Here is a 16,231-nt window from a genome sequence, read left to right as displayed (position 1 = left end):
GAATTGAGAGACTTTGAGTTGATGGGTTTTGGAGGGAGGGGAGGGGTGCTTATATAGATGAGGCGGGGTGCATGTGATAGGAGTGTGGGAGAGTTTAATGCGCTTCCAAATCATAAGCCTTGGGCTGCCTTTTGTTTTTTGTTTTTTTTTTTTTTTAATAATACACAATATTTTTCAGCAATATATTATTAGATCTTGCATTAAAATATTGGGATGGGAGGCTTAGCATATTTTTTTGCAATTATTTAATTGGGTTATTCTTTTCTTGGGAAGGTTTTCATCACTACCACGAGATGGAGAAATTATTATGTGTAATCAATACACCGTCACGTGGTATAACTAATTCAACGTGTCATAATATGAATGAATGTTATTAATATTATACTCTACTAATATAAATATACCGTTCAATAATACCCTTACACATTAAATTGGTTACACCACATGATAGTGTATCAGATACACTCAATAATTTTTCCACGAGATGATGAAAGGCTTTGTATTTAATTTTTTAAGAATTGATTGCTGTGTATGAAATAAGTTATGTTAGGAATACGCTTCAATCACCCTTGGAGACATGCATTTAAATGAATTTTGACTTATAAAATTGACAATTATAAGGAGATTCACATTCCAAATTATATGATATCAATCACATCTCTATTTCAACTCTCTCTCTCTCTCTCTCTCTCTCTCTTCCCTTATTTTGCAAAATTCTTCTCAAGACATATAAGTGAGTTGTGATGAGCTTAGGAGGAGAAATGCATTAACAATCATATATGACTATATGAGGCCTATTGTATTTTGAGTAATATCATAGACTTTAAAATGAATCTCAAATTTTTGACCTAATTTCTTGATTTTAAAATCAAATCTTTTTTGGCTAACCAAATGAGTTTTGGTTTATGACCCCCTTGAAGTTAAATTGAAACTTCTTTACATTGGTATATAAAGTTGTAAGAGTTGCAAGCATTTTCTTAAAAGCTATCCGTATTTATATATAAAGAATTTTAAAATGTTAAAACAACGTTTGTGAGAGAGCGTTCGAATGTTATGTTAGTGTTTGAAATTCATATATTTTGTACATATATCTATATTAAAATGATTGTGCAAAAATCATTATTGGAGAATTAGGATGATGAGAGAGCGACATGTCATCCTCAACTGATTCAATTTGGCCCACAAGGAAATTATAGAACCCCTTAATTTGAAAAAAAATTTCTTGAAGTCGATCCTACATGGCAAACGAGTGCTGCGTCCCGGACGCAGGAGCAAATGTGCCCACGTGGAGTACGTGGATGAGCCAAGTTGCAGCTGAGGGATCACTTCCGAAGAGCCCTGGACCCCCTACATGAAGCCTCCATGGCTCCATGCATTGGGATTGCGACTTGTATTGCTGTTTCCGGCCCACAAACCCATCCCGCCAACCGTTTCCGCACCACGCTAGCGCCCTCGTAGGCCCCACACTTTGTCCAATATTGCATTTCTTCACTAAGCGATCACACTCTTTTTTTTTTTTTTGAAGAAGTAAGCAATGATACATTCGTTTCACACACCCAAGATAATAGGGTTAAAATGATTATGAATAATCATCCAATTAATGTATATACAAGTTTCTTTGTTCACTAACTTCCACTTCCACTTTCATTTAAAAATACTAATTATTATCCTAATTAATATGACAGTATCACATTATCCCAACTCTTTATACCGGTATATCTTCCTCCACAAAAGTGTTTTAAAAATTGAGTTGTAACCTACTTTTATAGGTAGAACCGTAGAAAGCATGTACCATCACCTCTTTTCTTTACTTTAATTTGTCCTCTTTGGCTACCCCAATGCCTTGTAAAAAGTGTCATCTTTGGGAAATTAAAATTGTAATACATGCCAAATAAAATGTACCACGAAGATCCAGCTAGCTAGGTAGCCTAAGAGCATGAATCTAGCTTAGGTAGATTATGTTATTTGTTAATGCCTAGAGGCTAGAGGTTAGTTCACACAGCTAGAATCATAGTACGCGGAGGGCTGAGAGAAATTAGAGTGAGGTTATGCAAACCATCCTTAGTTGCTGAGTTGACCACCCTAATAAATTTTTTCCAACTTTTTTCCTATTTTACCCTTTATTGCAAAAACATGATGAAATCACCCAGATTCATTCGGTGGTCATCTACCGAAACATCCATTAATGTTCGGCAGATAAGTGTCGAATAAATACAAATATTTCGGCAGATAACTGTCGAATGCCTTTTTCATTTCCATTCGGTGGTTATCCATCAAATAATTCATCAATGTTCAGCAGATAACTGTCGAATAACCATAAATATTTCGGTAGATAACTGTCGAATGACCCGACGAACAAAATTGAAATTTTTTGTTTTAAGGGTAAAGTTGAAATTTTGAAATAGGGTGGTCAACTTAGCAATTTAGGGTGGTCTGAATAGCACTGGCCGAGAAATTATCATATGTTAATCTACTTTCGGTATCGATCAAATTGAGTAGTACCCATTTCGACACGCGTCTCATGGCTAAAGCTAGATAGTGAGGACCTGTTTGGATTCCTACTCAATTCTTTTTTCCAGCATTAGTGAAGCATGTGATGTAGGTATGTACCTGTTATGAATTACTAACCATTTATATCATGCATGTAGCAAGGTATGTGATGTAATAAATGGATTCCACATGTTACATATATATTAGGTGGTTCTCTAACTTGGTATATATGAAAATATAGTCTTTGTAGCATTACTCTTGTATATATATATAGATAATGTTTTATCGTGAATTATGTACTAACTATTAACAATAATTGATGTAATAAATAGACTCCACCTATCACATATCATCTACATGTGGTTCTCTAATACGGTTTCTATAGCATTACTCATGTTTATATAAGGTAATGTTTTTTGATGATATATCTGACACAAAATTATTGTTAATTTAATATTATATATTCAAATAAATTTAATTAATCAATAATTCAAATTCATCATCTAACATCATTTAAATGGCAAGACTGCAAGAGAACTATATAACTTGGGTGAAACATATAGCTATAGGGGCCTGTCAAGTACAACTTTGTGGCTATACATGTACAGTTTTTGAGTTGGAAAAATCATGGTGTGCCCACACTACTCACCCACCCCACTTGGAGCTATCTGATGAGAGAGCTAGTGAATGAAAAGATCAAATTAATATTCATGGGGAGAGGAGAGGGAAGCATGTGCATGAAGCCTTGAATTCCATGAGAGTCTCTCCTTTTGATGAAAAGTTTTGGGAGATATGAGCTTGGCATTTCTAAAGCTTCCCATATTAAATTGGCTTTGAAATGAGTAGTAGTATCATCCACCATCATCACCATCCCATCTTTTGCATGCTAGCTAGCTAGCTCTAGTTACTCCAACCCCAACATTTTAAATTGAAAAACAAGCCTCCAAATGCAACATACAAAGGGGATATATATATATATATATAGAGGGCCCTTCCAATAAGGGATCCCTCATTTAGTGTTAAATGAGGGATCACTTTGTGGGGCCCACACGAGTCGTTTTGTGTTAATCCAAACCGTTCATTTTTTGTATCTCCATTGATAGATCATCCCTGCAAAAAATCAACCAAATCGGAAATCGTTTATTCGTTCGATTAAGCGGTCAAAGTTTAGGTGTTTATAGAGGAATTTGTTGTTCGTCCATTTGTTTTAAACTTTGACCACTTAAACAAACGGCTAAACGATTTCCGATTTAGCTGATTTTTTGCAGAGATGATCTATCAATGAAGATGTAAAAAATAGACGGTTTGGATTAACACAAAACGACTCGGTTGGGCCACACAGGGTGATCCCTCATTTAACACTAAATGAGGGATCCCTTATTGGAAGGGCCCTGTATATATATATATGAAAGGGAGAAGAAGAGATGACTAATTTCTTAGTCACATATATCCCATGCATGATAATATACATGATATGATATGATAGGGATATGTACGTGTTTTTTTGTTATCCCAAAATGTATAATAATGATACTGCAAGATATTCTATACCAGCCTTGCAATGCTCCACTGCCACTCTGCCAGCTTGGTGGCTGGCTCTTAAATTAGGATGCTTTCTCCTTTTAGAATCATGGGGATGAATTGTTTTCTAGCTACTCCTCCTTTTTCTTCTCTTCTTTCAGAGCAAGATCCTAGCTAGGGCTTTTCACATCGATGCATGCATGCCTTTTATTCTGTGGTCGGCGGTACTTGCTAAGAAGCTATACTATTAGCTAGCAACCGCGTTTTAATTGGAAGAATATATGTATCTAGCTTTAATTTGTACTTAAAAGGGCTATTGGCTCTAACTAAATTTATTATATGCAAAAGTGCTTTTGCGAAATGTATAATGAGTTTCCAGTCACGCGTAAAGAAAAGTGCTTCAAGAAAAGCGAAATCATTAGGATTTAATTCGTAGTTGTTTATATATATGCTAGAGAGTTAATTGCTAATTTGCTAGCTAGAAGCTCGGTTTTCCAACTTCAGTCACATATAAGCATGCAGAAAGTTAACTTAATGGTCTTGGGGAATGAAAATGGCGGTGCCACAAGTGGAGGCCAATTAAGGTGTAAAAATGATCGATGAGAGGTTTAATATGGATACTAATTAATGAGGCATAAATATTTTATGTCAAATTTATCACTTAGTGGTATCATACATTTTATTGCAACTAGATTACTAATAGTTCATCTATTTATGTATTTGATTACAACATGTATGATAATTAGTAATAGTTCATCTATTTATTTGATTACAATTAGATTACTAATAATTTGTTTGGATAAGGAAATTACATGGGATATATCGAGATTTAGGGGTAAGATATATAAAGTCATATTGCTAAAGTACAATGTTTAGAACTAATTATAAAAGATAGGATTAATTTGTGATTATATTGAAGGATTCAAAAAGAGAAACTTTATAGTCCAAAATTATATTATTCTAAGCTAAACAAGGTGATGAACTATATAGATGAATAACATAGAACAGATATACTTGTTAGAGGAACCTGACACGTAAATTGTCCGCTCAAATACAAAGTTGAAATTAAAGTGTTTAACCTAAAATTAATTGAGGTAAAAATTGGAAATGTTTAATATCTAGTATTTTGTGATGCAAGCTAGGGTTCTAATTTTTTTATGTGGAAATGACTAGCAAAAAAAATAGGTAATTAAAGGTTTTATTTATCTCTAGAGATGGTCGCTTTAGTTTCCTTTTATTTCCCTCTTTCCGCACTATTCATCATCTTCCTACTCGAGTTTGGTAGTCCGCGAACATGCATGATCTTCACACTTCTGTCTTGGTCAACCAGAAGCAACAGAATATATGTGACATTTTTCTTGGTATAGGAAAGGGAATATATTTAACATATAATAAGTTTTAAAATGTAGGGTTAGGTCCAATTCATGATTAAGAAAGGAACCCAAAAGATTACAAGAGGTTCAATATAGTATGATAGTATCAAACTCTCTCTCTCTCTCTCTCTCTCTCTCTCTCTCTCTCTCTCTCTCTCTCTCTCTCTCTCTCTCTCTCTACTTACTCATTTCACTCACAACTACAAATTTTTTAAAGCTCTCATTATTGTTTAGAAAAAAAATAATAATAGACTTGCCTACCACCCAATCATTAAAACAACGTAAGGTTGAATACCTTTCGCCTACCTCACAAATCAACGGCTTCAAATGCATCATCCCACCACTGAATTTAAATTCCAAGCCGTTGATTGGGAGAGACTAGAATAGGGTACTGAGAGAGAAGGCAATCACATGACATGCACCAAGAAATTGGACATTAATTTTAAAGAATAGAATTAATAAAAGGCCAACAAAAATACAAAGAAAATCTGAATCAATCTAATATATACACATAAGAACCTTGCTTAGAAAGATTTGAAAGATCTTCGTTTCAAAACCTACTCGTATTAATTGGTTTATCTTTCATGTGGCTCACTATATGCCTGCGCCGCATTAATATTCAAGCAATACTAAACATATATTAATTAATTGTAGAATTGGCTATAAGGAATATTTTCTTGCATGTGTTTGGATATTGTTCTAGATATATATAGAACATAAAATCTTAGTAATTTGATTAGTAATTTAGTAGTACCAAGATATTAGTGCTTGGCTTTTTGTTTAGGATTTTGGTCAAGGCCAAATTCATGACATTCTATTCGGTCAACATATTAGTGAGATTAAATGTCATGAGTTTTAATTATGTAATTAAAGAGTAGATATTTTACTTGAAATTGCATGTTGTCAAGCTTATTTTAAATTATTAATATGATTCCCTTTTTTTTTTTGGCATGGAGCAATAGACAACAAATTTAATTTTCTTGTTATGTTTTCAATCTTACTACAAAACTTGAGGTGAAAATGAAGAAAGATATGATGGTACATTTAATTTTCTCTTATATATAAAAGAAGTAATAAAATGTAGCTACAATAAGATCTCCATGACCTTAAGCTTGTAGTTTTTAATTAAACTTTTTCTTCACATCGACTATAAGTCTATAACAAAAGAATAAGACTTTTTTGATACGGGATGATAAAGATGTAGAATTAATGTGGAATATGAGAGCATTTAAATGTTACAGGACAACGTTCACTCCCATTCTCATATTTTCCATCTTGCATTAAAGAAATCCGCAAAAGAGAAATTGATCGCAATTTCAAAAAGACGAGAAAAAGAACATTGAGCTAAAAGTTCTTAGGACAGCCAAATATTAGCTTTTAGATTACTGTAGAAAAGAAATTATTTGCTACCTTTAAATAAATAAAAAATCCCTAATTAACGATGCTTAGTGTGTAGCATGTGCCACCCAAGTTTGATATAAAACCATAAAAAGTGGTTGTTCAAAATAAATTATATACTAGAATCGCCCTAAACTATGGATTACGCTGATCAAAATACTGGTCACTTGTAAGGATATCCCAATTGCCAAATTAATAATAAGCATTTTGTTAATCACATGGTTGAGAACATGGACTATGTGTTTTGAATCATTGAGCTTGAAAGTGGGTGACCTCATTACTTTCCCTGTGACCTCATTATTTCAATTCTTCATTTAACTAGAAATAAAATTATTATAAAATTAAAAAAAATTATAATCTTCATTCCATCATTTCATTTAAACAAATACTTGAGTCTTTATGTTTGAGAATCAACTTTGTTCTCATGGCGAATCAAATGAGTCCATTATAATAGAAAAGAAAAAGTTGAGATGATGGATCTTATCATGAGCTCATTTGATTGAGCATGAGGACAAGATTGGTCTTCAAACACGAGACCCAAACATTACTCTTTAATTTATTTATAAATTTAAGTCCCAACAGCTATGTATTTATATATTCGGTTGATGAGGTCGGTAAAACAGTTTGAATGAAGTCTCAAGTTATCTCTCCCTAGTCCCTAATTAGTCATCCAGATACCATGTTAGGGTCATTGCACCTGGCGCAACCAAAGCCCTGCATGTGGCATTGGACTTTTATTATTTTAGAGATATTATTTTTCAAATTTAATTTTATAATGGTATATATTTTATGTGAATTTTCTATTATTTGGCCTTCTCTTTATCCTAGGTGCCGCCCCCTTCCATTGTTATACCACAAACCTGGCCTCGAACTCCATGCATATACACATAGATTTAGTCTTCCAAGTTGGAGAGAGAGAGGTTCAAGTGGAGTTTTGATTAAAAAAAATTTATAGGGAATGGAGGTGAACATGTGGTCATTCTTAATGAAATGTGTTTGAAAGTGTTTTTTTTTCTTCATAAATTTAATTTAGATACATAACTATATATGTATTTTCAATGGGATCTACGAACTTTAAAATATTTCAAATATACACTTGATTTATTATCTAAATTGAAAAATGGACTTCCGTCCATCGATTTGTTGAGAAATCAGTTAAATGCCAGTTTGGCTTTTGCTGACGGGGATTAATTGGCGACGTAGCACCAACTCAGCATACATTTACCATTTAGTCTCCCAAAAACATCATGTTTTCCCCTAAATTCGAATATAAATCTCTCACCTGTGTTCGACGAGCGAGAAAGAGATGAGTTTGTGGGCCCGTGTCAGGGGTTAGGTGGATAGGTATCACCGTGTCGCTCATTTAGTGGGAAAAGTTTGCTGAGATAGCGCTACGTCGCTAAGTAATCCCGGTCAGTAAAAGCCAAGCTGCATTTAACTGATCTCTCAACAAATCAATGAACGGAAGTCCATTTTTCAATTTAGATAGTAGATCAGGTGTATATTTGAAATATTTTAAAGTTCGTGGACCTCGTTGAAATGACATATATAGTTATATATCTAAATTGAATTTATGCCTTTTTTTTTTTCTCGGCTATCTAAAGCAAGTGCTACGTATATGATATACATGTCACATGGTTTTTGAAAAAAATCAATCAATAACAAAGAAGTCATAATATATCAAGTAAAATTCACTCCCACATTGTGGTCAAGGCCGGTTCTGACTTTTGGAAGGCCCAGGAGCGAAATCTAAATTGGGCCTCTAATAAAATTTTTTGCAAAACAATTTACAATTGACAAGAAATCAATTAGGAAATTTTCGATCACATCAAGAAATCAATTAGGAAATTTTTGGTTGGACGTCAAGAAATAATTGAAAAAATAATAATTTATAGGAATATAAGAGAAAAATTAAAAGGGAAAAACACACACTCAAACATTAATTACCTTCTTGCCTCAATGAAACCTCTTCAATTTCTTTCAGATTGAAAGAGCCTGTGGAGAACAAAAAAAAAAACCAATTTTCCACGAGACTATATTGAGAGGCAAAGATTCGTCTTTGCCAGTTCAAAGCAAACATGCTTCTTGAATCTAACTTTCCAGAAATAAGGTATGTACTTTTGATGAAAAAAGAAAAAGAAAAAAAGAAAGAGGTGTAAACCCAAGGGCAAAAAGGACCCACTGCCATGCAGATGAGGATGTTGGTTTGCTTCTCTTGTGATTCACGTGAGAAGCCAAAGAAAAAATGAAGCAAGTTGGCCAAACACAAATTAATGAAATAAAAAGGTGGCTTTCAACTAATAATCAAGGAAAAATAGGTTGCAGAACCCAAACTTTATATCTTAGAAGGGTCTAGTTTTTTTTTTTGGTACAAATGGGTCTAAGCCCAAAGAAAGAAACTAAATAACTACAGCTCTGACACAATAAATAGAATGGCCTAATTGTAGCGAAGACATTATAAATAAACCCAACAACTATTTTTTTTAATATATATATTAATATATACATAATATAAAAATTTGTGGGCCTCCCTTGAAAGTGGGCCCTAGGCAGTCGCACTCGGTGCCCTCCTTCAGGGCCGGCACTGATTGTGGTACTTAATTAATTCATATACTAATTGTGATTGTTATCTTAATACGATCACATATATATGTTTGACTATTATGCATGCTAGCTTATTAGTTGATAAACAATATTCTCCATCTAATTAATTAGGGTTACCCCTTTTATATATATGAGTAAAGTTCTAGATCCTTGACTAGATATATGGCCAGGAAGTAGTGTACGTACTATAATCCAGATTAAAATTAATTAAAATGATTTTAATTTGGATTTGGTCAGTTATGGTTTTCACCATGCATATGCTTACCATGTGCAAATACCCAGTAAAAACAAGTATTCACATGTGCGATCATGCATGCACGATAATATTACCCTAGCTTCCCTCTTGGGACACATAATTGAAACTTAAATATTAATTAATTAAAGTTGTTTATAATTCCCGATTAACAAGTTGAAGATCACTAGACAGTAGACACTAACTAGATAGAAGGAGAACAAGGAATATATATATATATATATATATCAATCAATCTAAATTTGGTGTCAGAATCTCAAGGTTTCTCGAGAAACCAAGTTAAAAAGTTTGTAGGTTATTTCGAACTCCAATATTAACATGCATGTCTACGTGGGTGTCTTAGAAGCATTCAGATTCATGCATATATACACGTCAACACTCCCATTGACGCGTGCACAGTCACTCTCATAGTCTCATGCCTCTCAGCTCTTCCTTCGAAAACCCACTGCACAGTGAACAGTGCAGACTGTAGAAGAAACGTTTCAGGAAAATAATTATTTATGAAACGTTTGATTAGAAAATTAATATTATTTTGTTGTGAATGTTTGATAACTGAATATTAGCATGCGCAGCTCCACATGGCAGGCAACATTAAACAATTCATTTTTGCTCACCACTATGTATCGGATGGGCAACACGTATTATCTAACTATTTTTTGGCGATATATTTCACCTATTTATTATAGTGGTAATATGATAATAATGTTGACCACTACTTTTTATTTTTTTTGGTGGTGAACAAAAATAGACTCATCATCTAACTATCTAAGACAGGTCTATCGACGACCTCGGGTGGAAATAAAATGGACTATGTAGATTGAGTATGATCACCGCTTCAAAATGATCACAACCGTCCAAAATTAAATGGTTTCTTTACATCAGAAAAATTAATGGTTAGTGACTTGGCAATTGGCATGAGAATTGAAAGCCACTCAACTCAAATTAAATCCATGTGATGTGACCGTTGATCTTATACTTATAATATGGGTATGAGTCGTATGACCCGAATACTTTCCATAGTAAGAAAGTCAATAAATTAACTTTATGTTGCAATATTTCCTTTTAAAAGAAAAAAAATTAGGGGGTGGAGTCACTTGGGTTTTATGTGGAGTCAACCATTTGTTTAATATTTTCCTAACCAAATTTTGTAACCACTCCCACTCAATTCTTGATGAAAATTAGAAGCCAGTGAGATATAAGCATGTTCCACCAGCAATTGTTTAGGGTGAACATCCACAAATTTTAAGATTTGTAGCGTTGTTAAAATATCCTACAATATAAAGTAGTGTTTAAACTATTTAATTTTTAAGTCTTTATTGAAGAATTAATAATTTCTAATTTAACTCGTTCTTTGAAATTAAATTTTTTTTAAAATATAGATAGTTTGAATTATTGACAAATATGTACAAACATTTAAGTTTGTGGATGTCCACTCTAGAAAGAATTAATCATTGATTATATGTCCCATAATTATCAAAGGAATACTTTGCTTTCACTCTAATCAAATGGACACTATTGAGAACTGAGTACTATAGCTAGCAATAAACTCCTCTAATAAAAAAAAAATAGTAAGAAAATAATTAATACAACTTAATTGGGGTGAGGAAGTCGGCGAGTCTACCTTTGAATACCTTGATTCTGCTTTGAAAAGGAGATCAGTTAATGAATAGTGTTAACTAACTTTACAACTACATTAACTGCAATCATATATTTTAAATAATTAACTAATATACATATATAGCAAGAATATTTCTCAACCAGCTTATGAGTCATGACGCGAATCAAGAACACGACCAAAGGTTTACCAAAGCAAACCAGACCGTGACCATTAACCATTAAATGCCTTACCATTACGTCATCAATTAATGGAGTTTGACTAGAGAGATCCAGAAACACATGAGACCACATGGAACAATCGATCATAATTACACTTTGGAATATATATTAAGAATTTAATGAGATCGTTAGTGAGAAATTAGTCAAATGAAATTTATAGTAATTAAAATTTCATTTACCAACCCAGCATGTGCAAATGGTATATAATCCACTCCCACCCATATATAATCTCTATTATCTTCATTTTGACCAACTAAGCTCCATATGATTGTTCTATTTACTAACATTAATTAGCTACCATACCATGCATCCACCATTGACCGTGACCAATGCATATTGAAGTTTTTTTCTTTCTAAATTTCTGTTTGTGTAGGTGGAGCTAACCATTATTCTTTTAGATAAGTATTAAGATAGTAATTAGGGATTAATGGTTATCTGAAATTGTATCAAAATTTTGGTTTTATAAAGTTTTGAATTCGAAACCTCCAAATCTAATATCAAATATTTTGACAAGAGAACCTTACCTCCTGTAATAAGAAAAATTTGGAAAGTTATTGGTTTTGAATTACATGTTTATATATATATATATATATATGCTGAATAGTAGCAATATTAGAGCTTTGTTGATTGACAATTGTCAAAGTTTTACTGGCTTTTTCAGCTGCATGTACAGATTCTAGCATCAAAGAGGAGGATGACAGTTGGCTACTTTGGCCACTTATGCCGGTTATACTATTATAATTATGCAATTGTGACAAGTAGGATATTTAAAAAAAGTTTGGCTTATGTCTTCTTTAATTGTGGCAAGCTCCTTCTTAGCCTCCCCGATATGTACAGCCAAAGGTACCTGTAAACATGCCCTACTCCATGAAAACAATGCTCTCCTTAGAATTGATGTACTCAATTAATTTGCTTCATCTAACTATTTTGGCCATATTATATAATATAAAACTAATTTAACGGGTTTTGTTTTTGTTCGTCTCTAATATATACATATGTATGATTTACGATTATTGATCGATTAATAGAGATTTATTGTAAAATTCATGTAAATTAATAACGATAGTCATTCACGTACGAATGTGTAAGTATTGTTAAATTCACCCATTTAACTTGATATATGGGTGTTCTTTTTGCTCTCTATATGATAAGAACTTCTCTACCTTACTGAAAACACTTTGAATCGTGACCACAAACTTTGAGACAAATATGATAAGATCATATCCAAGGGATAGGGATATTCAACTTGGATGCGTGCGATGTGCCATGTGAAAATGAAAGTGACTCACTTGGATTTCTCCCATAATCCCAATAGGTAGGTCCATATCATCTTCATGCCCAAGTAAGACAAATTTAGTGTACATTTACATGATTGCGAATGTTATGACAGAACGATCACATCGGCTACCTAGTTTTTTTGTTTGATTTCAAATAATAGACCTGTATTATTACTGTAGAGTCAAAGGCAGTAATTAACTTAGGAAGAGATTGGGGTTTTAGGGTACAAAATTCCAAATAATGAGGCTTAAATTGGGCTTTATAGAAGATTAGATTACTTCAGCCAGATTGATCCTGTCCAGCCCAATTTTTCTCAATGATTGCAAAGTGAGTTTACAATTTTTTTATACATAGCCTAATCATAACCCTTACTTCACTCACCCTCACTACTTGGACTAACCGTAATGACTTGAGTTTACAATGTTAATTAAATAGTAACCAACCCATAATCATGACTACTCCTTTAAAGACGATACCATAATGACAATTTGGATACAAGGTAACCTCAAGCAAATTGCATTTCCACAAAAGTCTGATAATGAATCTCAAATAGGTAATGTATTCTTCTTAAATTCTAGCATGTTATGTTATCAGATTTTGAATCATAAACGCACATTCAAGTGTAATGTTATTTATTCAATAGTTTAGATTGACAGTTTCACAATATAACATATCATATCCTAATATTGTCATATCTAAAATATCAAATAATTAAGACCCGGACTAGATATGGTTAACCAAATAACCCCTGTGCGTAAAGCCTGAGAAATGGACGGAACATTACCAGATGGGATTTTGTTGCATTGGGATGTTATGGTGTCCAATTTCCAAATGGCAAGAGAGGATATTAGAGAGAGAAATTTGAGGGGACCTTAGTACCTTACCCATGGACCAAAACCAGCGTGTTCAAATGGGTTCGGTCAGGTGAACCTTGGGGACTACCCACATGGACCCAACTATCCTCACCATCCTTATTTGTGGATAGGGTCCAATCTGCAATTAGCCAATAAGACTAGTTTTGCAAGCTGTACAAACCGTGCCAGCTGAGGCCAATTGGACCCACCAAGATGGATCAATTTATTGGGATTACAGTTGTACTGGTTTGAAATTTTAGGGTGGTCCAGTAGGGGTCCTATACATATGGTCCAGACCCTAGTGAGGACTGAGGACTTTCTTGTGGTTGAGAAGGGAAGGGTATGGTGAAGCCCCTTGTGAAATGGGTGAAGGTATTTGGTCAGTGCCATGTGAAATCCTCATGGCAAGAACAATAGAATTCCTGTTCCAAAACTCAAAATCAATTTTTCTTTGGTTTTCATGGGCATGTCTGATGTCTCCGTTCCAATAAATGTTTAGCAAGTCACCAAGTCAATGTTGCCAAAATGCAGACTGCATGTTGTTTAGTCCACCCTTAGATATTTTATCAACTTGTCCTTTATATTTGGATTATAGAAACAGGTGAAAAGATTTTGGACAGAAAGGATAAAAAGTCAAGATAGTGATGCTATCATGCTGGTATGGAGTCCATAGCGGCTCCTATCAATGTTGGTTCTCACTCATGCGCGAGTGCATGGAGGACAAGAGTGCTAGAAATTTATTTTGGAGTGCAAATAACATTTTGTTCATAATAAGCGCACCAAATTTTGATATTAGATCGTGCAATGTTGATTCTAGAATTTACCATTGCTTTATTTAATGGAAAATGCTTAGATCCTCATGTCTGATAACCAATCTTGTTCTCATGGCTAATTAAATGAGCTACACCATGAAAGAGAAAAGAGAGTTGGGATGGTAGACCCTATCATGAACTCATTTGATTGGCTATGAAGATAAATTTGACCTCAAACATAAAGACTCAAGCATTGCTCTTAAAATATGAAGATATGTATGTCCCAGTACAATGTTTGTTGAGCAGGTGTTACAACTCTATGGTGGCTAAAGCAATCTAAAATATATAGGAGCAAATGTGTGATGGTAACCATTCTGCCAAATTGCTTTTGGTGCCTTTCCACCCCTCAAACTTGGGTTATATAGTGCACTTCAGTCATGCTTAGAAGCAAAACTCTCAGGGGTACAAAAGAATCAAACATAAAGACTCAAGCATTGCTCTTAAAATATGAAGATATGTATGTCCCAGTACAATGTTTGTTGAGCAGGTGTTACAGGTCTATGGTGGCTAAAGCAATCTAAAATATATAGTAGCAAATGTGTGATGGTAACCATTCTGCCAAATTGCTTTTGGTGCCTTTCCACCCCTCAAACTTGGGTTATATAGTGCACTTCAGTCATGCTTAGTAGGGGTGGACACGGGTCGGTTTGGTTCGGTTTAGCCCCCAAACCATAGACCAAACTAGGGCTGTCCATCGGTCGGTTCGGATCGGTATTGGGGCTTACCAAACCAAAACCAAAAAATTCGGTATTTTTCGATTTCGGTATTTTTTGGTTTCGGTATTTTTTGGTTCGGTAATTTTTGGTAAATTTCAGTTTTCGGTTCGATTTCGGTAATTTTGGTATCGGATATTTTTGGTTCATTTTCGATTTACTTCGGTATATCCTCGGTTCATTTTCGGTTTACTTCGGTATATCTTCAGTTCATTTTCAGTTTAATTATAATAATACTAATTATTATATACTAATATAAATTAAAATTTAATCAAATATGATACATAAAATATAATGTTTGATGAATATATATTTGCATGAGAAATATTAGTAGTTTATTATAGTACTAGTATTTTACCCTAGTAATAATATATACTAGTATAATTAGTTTAATAATATGTATTAGTACATATCCTATTAATTTAGTATGTATATATACCGATAAATATGAGTGTATATATATATATATATATGCATTACTTATCTAAAGATGAGATTTTTATTTTCCTAAAAATAATAACATTTACTTTATTAGAAAATAATTCTATATCTTAACTCACACTTTTGATAATATTAATATGATAACATTATACAATTATATTTTTTTATAGTTGTTTAAGATATTAGTAATTTAATATTTATTATACCACTAACATAATAGTATTATATAAGCATATATAACTAAATTTCGGTAATTGTTTCAGTTTTTTCGGTAATAATCGATTCGGTTTCTTTCGGTAATAATTTTCGGTAATCGGTCGGTTTACCAACTTTTTTCGGTTTTTACCAAAACCAAACCAACTTTTTTCGGATATTTTCGGTTTCGGATTTTCGATTTTCGAATTGTGAAAATCGGTATACCAAACCAAAAAAATTCGGTCGGTAGTCGATCAGTTCGGTAAAAACCAAACCAAAGGGCAGCCCTAGACCAAACCAATACCTTCAGGTTGGTGATTTTTCAAACCAAACCAACCCAATGAAGGTGAAACAACCAAACCAAACCAAACCAATTAAAGTCAGGTTGGGTTGGTCGGTTTGATTGGTTTGGATATGTCTCAAAATACAATTAAAATTTAGGCCCAAATTAAAAATGAATGAA

This window comes from Dryas octopetala, chromosome 8, assembly GCF_963921425.1.
Source record: "Dryas octopetala chromosome 8, drDryOcto1.1, whole genome shotgun sequence".
NCBI lineage: Eukaryota > Viridiplantae > Streptophyta > Magnoliopsida > Rosales > Rosaceae > Dryas > Dryas octopetala.
Note: the sequence above shows the minus strand (reverse complement) of the source record.